The 5,819-nt window shown below is 32.6% G+C and overlaps 1 long non-coding RNA gene across 1 annotated transcript; it reads right to left on the reverse strand.

Annotated features, from left to right (window-relative positions):
• Positions 1 to 1,302: 1,302 nt before the first annotated feature.
• LOC147391312 (uncharacterized) lies at positions 1,303 to 4,758 on the reverse strand. Its single transcript, XR_015170326.1, has 3 exons — positions 4,667 to 4,758; positions 4,388 to 4,550; positions 1,303 to 2,031 (listed from the first exon to the last, which is right to left on the reverse strand). It is a non-coding gene; the product is annotated as an uncharacterized LOC147391312 (long non-coding RNA).
• Between the last annotated feature and the right edge of the window lie 1,061 nt (positions 4,759 to 5,819).

A 5,819-nucleotide genomic window follows, 5' to 3' on the forward strand; every position in this document is an offset into this window, starting at 1 on the left:
AAATGACCTAAATATCCTTTTCTTCAACTTTTAACAAAAAAAACTTTTGAATTTCTCCCTAAAACTATTCATCTTCAAGTTCTTCAACTATATTACTAACCACAGTTTGTCCCCACTACAAGAAAATCCTGGCTCCACCCCTCCTAAGTGGGTTATATTCTGTTCTTGACCATGCTTTAGCTTAATAGAACTCCTCCAATTTCGTGTTTTATTTATTTATTTAAATTTGTAGAACATGGTGGCTGTAATTGGTGGAGAAAAATTAGAATAAATGGTTGGCATAGACAGGGGCATCAGCCATGTTCAGAGGATTTTATTGAAGTTAGAAGAATATGGAATTTTGAAAAATCATATTTTCTTATATGTAACGATGGCCCTACAATACAGTCAGTAGTTAGTAGTGTTGGATTGCAGATAACCTGAGTCTTCCCTTTCCTTATTTCTTATGTTTTGTAATGTTTGTATGTACAAACCTGGAAAGTGGGACCCTTGGCATTTCTAGATAGCCACATATCTGGCTTATGAGAGGAGGTCCACCTTTTGAAAATGATTATAAAAAAAAATTGCTACACCACCTGATGAGCAATGCTTGATCCTACCCCACTCAAAAAATGCCACTTGGAAAACTCCAAATCATCAAAACTATCCAGGTTAAAATCACCAAACAATTCCATTGATTTATGCAAAATTTTTTTTTTGTGCTTCATGACTGAAGGACATGGCTTAAGACTACTTGAATAGAAAAATAAGATCCATAGCCAATCCTAAATTTTTACCATGGGTTTCAAGAATAGGACCATATGCAGGTTTGAAGCCCATGATGAAAAATGATCCAATCAAATGGCTAGGAGTCACCAATCAGGCTTTTATTTCTATATGTAGGTGGGACCAATTTTTATGGGGCTGATGTGATATCCACCTTTAGCATGTGTGATAGAGAACTCCATGACAGCATTCATTACCACAACAAAAAAATTGACAATTAGGAACGGTTTATAACTATTCCTAAGTATAAATGAAACAGTTGAAAGACCATCACTTGTCCGACGTCATTAATGAGCTTAAGCAGTTGGAAGCCATTCCAAATCTCAAGATTTGGAATGGTTAAAACCCTTTCCAAATCCTAAGAATTGGAACAGCTAAAAACGGTTCCAAATCTATATTTTTAAAATTGAACACACTAATACAAAAAATATCTTAGACATCAATTTAAAATCTGATATCTATGAGACTGATGTCTTATATCTAAGACTTTAGGCATCGGTTACAAACCGATATGTAAAGTTTTTAAAACAATTTAATTTTTAATTTTTTTTCTACGCACCTATTACTCACGGTCAAAATAGACCCAAATAGAGAACATCGAGTTTCTCTATCACATTAATTTATACACAAGAGTTACAATGAGTCATAATTTACAAAATTACCAAGTACTTCACCGTCAATACTCTTAATCAACCATGCTTACAAACGCCATCTTCAACCTCCACTCACAACAACACCTCGCTCTCTCGCCATCATCTTTTTCCTAGCCCAAGCAGACTATTGAGAGTTGTAAAATCTAAAAAGGAACCGGTTTGAACTTGTCCACAACTGCACAATCCAATCAATATAATCAAACCTAGTGAGATACCACTTAGAAATAAAGAGCTGCTTCATAGACAAAACAATTCTACCCGGTAGGAGCAGAAAAAAGCTAAAATGTGATGGTCAGACTAAATAAAGCCCTATATATATTATGAGTAATGGAATTACGAATCCAAATTGAAGCATTGAAAGATGAATACTAAAAGTTTTTCTTGAATTTTAGCTGATACTTCAAACATATAAACGAAACAAATATTACTATTGATTGTAGCTCGAGTGCAATTATTTTGCACCTTTATTAAGGGATACTTCACTATTTTGGTCAATATGCAGAGAAAAAATACACTAGGCAACACTACCACTTACCCGAGTTTTGTCGAAGAGCATCTAACAACTCCTTCTTGGTCTATTTCTCTAAACAGACTGAACATGCCCAACTCGACTCTGATAAAATAGAATTCCAAGGTGGGTGAGTTACGATGCTAAATAACATAAATGGATCCTAATTTTCTTGAATGCCTTGTGCTTTCAATTCAAACTTTTGTCTGCTAAAATCTCATGTGAGAACTATGTCATAAAGTTGAGAATTCCAAATACATAAGTTCTAATATGAAAGTTCCTATCAAAAAGGGGGGAAAATGTTCCGACATGAAATGAAGAAATGTCAATGTATGATTACTTTTGCAACAACTTAATGCCTTTCTTTTGACTTCACTATTGTCATCCTGCAAAGCTAATATCAAAAATGGAAAAAGCTCCGTTTGAACAGAAGTGTTCAAAGCAATATTTTAAATACCAATATACAACAAAGAGTGTGGAGATAGATGATGCATTACAGTTTGAATATTGTAAAATCAAGTCAGTTAGATGACTGAATTGAATTATATGAATAAAGCACTTGGTAAAAGTATAGCTAAAAGAATACCCCAATTTATCGGGGGGGGGGGGGAATTTCTTACGTTGCCATCTAGAAAAACATGATGAGAAGGAATTAAATCATTATACGCAATAATAGATAAGTAATCAATTCCTATCTTTCACAACAAATAAAAACATCAGAAGTAAAATAATTTTGTGAGTAATTAGCATAGAAATGTAAATATAATAGATGAGGAAGGGATTCCATCAAATGCTAGAAAAAAATAAAATGACCAATTCCTGCAAAGCATATACATACAATTCCTTTAATAAGTGGATAAGCAAGAAAAAAAATGACTATAATTTGAGAAGACTAGACTTGGGTTTTATAACCGAGTAGAAGGTGAGTACTAGGTAAGCAATATCTAAATATAACATGTGCCTTGATGAAAACAAATAAGAGAAAGAGAGAGAGAGATCATGGTTTTAAATCTTGGTTTCTTGTGTTTGTTTTGTTCACGAATGATACAAAGATGACTTAGAGTGGATGGTGAAAAGAGTGGATGAACAGTGACGAATCATCGGATGATTGTCGAAGGAAGCTGTGACCAATATCTAATATCTAAATAACTATATGGGACATGAGACTTGATTGCTCTTAGGGATTTGAAAATGAGTTCAAATTTGAACAAGCCATGTGATAATTAAAATCCAAGCATGTTCGACATCTTTTCAAAGACCAATATACACCAAATCAACTTTCAATAAACTAACTAGAGATGATTTTCATGGAGACTTGGGGTAAGAAGAGTAGTTCCTACAGTCAATTAGAGACAATGTATGAGTATTATCATAACATTTACATTATTCTCCAACACTAGTGTTACCCGAAACAGTTAAAACCATATGGAGATGGGATGTGGAAAATCCACTACTCTTTAACTTAATTGTGATAATTTAGTTTACGGATGCTATAAGTTCTAGCACTACCTCCCCAAGCCCAAGGATTATCAATTTCAACTATGAAATTGAATTTTGAAATATTCCCATAAAACATATATATAAAAAATATTTTTCATTTCTATGGAGACCAAAAAGAAACAATACTAACAGTTTTCATTTACATAATTTTTTATAAAGTTTTTTTTTTGGGAACTAGGTATTTGGGCCTTTTGAAATTGGATGAATTAGATATCTATAGAACAAGTCTTACTTTTAAAACTATTTTTTTTGGAAAAAAATCAGTCTCTGTCTCTCTCAATGGGTATTTTGAGGAAAAAAAAGAAAAAAAAATTCTTTCTTCTTCTCTTTCGAGAGGTCAACAACAGAGGAAGGCTTTTTCAAGGTTAAATCTTAATTCATAATGGAAGCATTAGAGTTCGATTAGGGTGTACGATATACTATTTGGAATCTTAATTGATTGTAAATTTACATTGATCGATAGTTGTAACCAAATCCCCAATCCATTTCTAATTGAGGGCTCAAGCTTAATTATCCATCAAGAAGAAATTGCAAAACAGAAATGTACGGCTTAAATTGAAAATAATTTACAGATTCTATGGTTTCAAATTAAACAAAAATCACAAATTAAATTACTTGAATCCTTAAAAAAAATGAAGAACTAGGATTTATCATGAGGGGATTGAAGAAAACTGAGAAAAGACAAATTGCAATAGTGACTATTATCAGCTAAAAGGTTTTTCAATGTGGTTTGGCTTTAAAAAGTATAGGGATTCATTTGTACATTATGTATATACTAAAAGTAAGGAAAGGAAGATTAAAAGCAGAGAGATGCATACAAATTAGAATGAAACAATACAATAGCATGCATCAATTTCTAAAATGAAAGAACTTCCTTACAATGCATTGGCCACTTTCCAAATTCTAAATCAGATAAAACAAGTATTTCTATCACCAGGATGAAGTAGGTTAGTATGTTTACCTTCCAAAAGGCTAATAATCAACTGTACCATTTGAAAAATGGCATAACTTCTCAATTGTTTTTTCATCATTCATGTAGTCAATCCTAATGTAGTGTAGAAACTTAATGGACTGAATCACTAACCTATTCCCAACATTTGTTGTTTCATCATTTTTACCATTACCTGCAAATTGTAATCAAACGAAACACATGCAACTGCAATTTAAATTTTTTTTACTCGTAAAGGCTTAAAACATCAAAGAAACAACAATAACAAATCAACATCAGTTTGATTCTTACTTTGAATCATGGCTTGTATGGCATTGCGAGATCAATCGAAGATGGATTTAATTGGCCAAAATACAGGGAGAAACATATTAAAGGAAGTAAGTGTTGGAGAAAAATATTGTAAACAATATATTCATGGATCTAGGATTTGATCTTGAACAAAACAGAATATTCGAATCGAACAAACAATAATTGTAAAATACCTGGATTCGCTTTTCCGATTATCCGCGGAGAATACGTTGATCTTGATCTGCGAAGAATAGGTGTACTACCACAACTCTGCCTACATTTTGGTGATGGGAACCTCTATCTCAATAATAGAATAATCTGTGTGTAGAGAAGGGGGGACGACCACCTATTTATAAAAGAGGATAATAGATTTTCTACCCATCGTAGAATTCTAGTATTAGGTGAATACCATTTAAGTTTTGATAGGATGTTCATTAACCCATCATATTTGATGCTGGTAACCAATGCCAGACCTCTAGCATGGTTTTCAATTTTATCCTTAATATTTTGAATAAAGTACAATCCAGTATTTATATAAAATTTGTATATGTGAAAAGGCCACAAAATAATTTTAATTACGAAAATAATAATAATAATTCCAACAATCTCCCACTTTACCTTCACATATACCTTTTGTTTAAAACGACTCTCTGGATTGTTACCTTTTGAATAATCGAGTGCACTCTTTTGAAAAATAATTGTTCAAAACAATTCAGATAATCTTTAACTATCATCTTCATTCAAAAATACCACTAATGATGGATCATGGATGTAACAAAGTGCTCATTTGTCGGCCCTAAGACAGTTTCATGGTCTCAAAACTAGTACCATCAATGAATTTCAGGAGTTTACCTTTACGTGAACTTTCTTTGTGGTATTACGACAATGTACACTCCTCAATGTAGTCTGTATGTACATTCCCTAGGTGTCCAACTTCATACTCATCGTATGTCATTCTGATATCTTACTAGCAACCAGCTATGTGATATTCCATCACCTTTCTATACAGAATGAAGACTTCATCAACGTGATGCCAAGTCATGTTTAGTCTAAGCATTTCTTTAACACTTTATGAGTACATTTACTCACAGGCAAACATAACATGTGTACACAATAATGCATAAATAATGACTGGTCATAATTAATTTCTTTAAGC

Source organism: Akebia trifoliata, chromosome 11, assembly GCF_017979445.1.
Source record: "Akebia trifoliata isolate Shusen 1 chromosome 11, ASM1797944v1, whole genome shotgun sequence".
NCBI lineage: Eukaryota > Viridiplantae > Streptophyta > Magnoliopsida > Ranunculales > Lardizabalaceae > Akebia > Akebia trifoliata.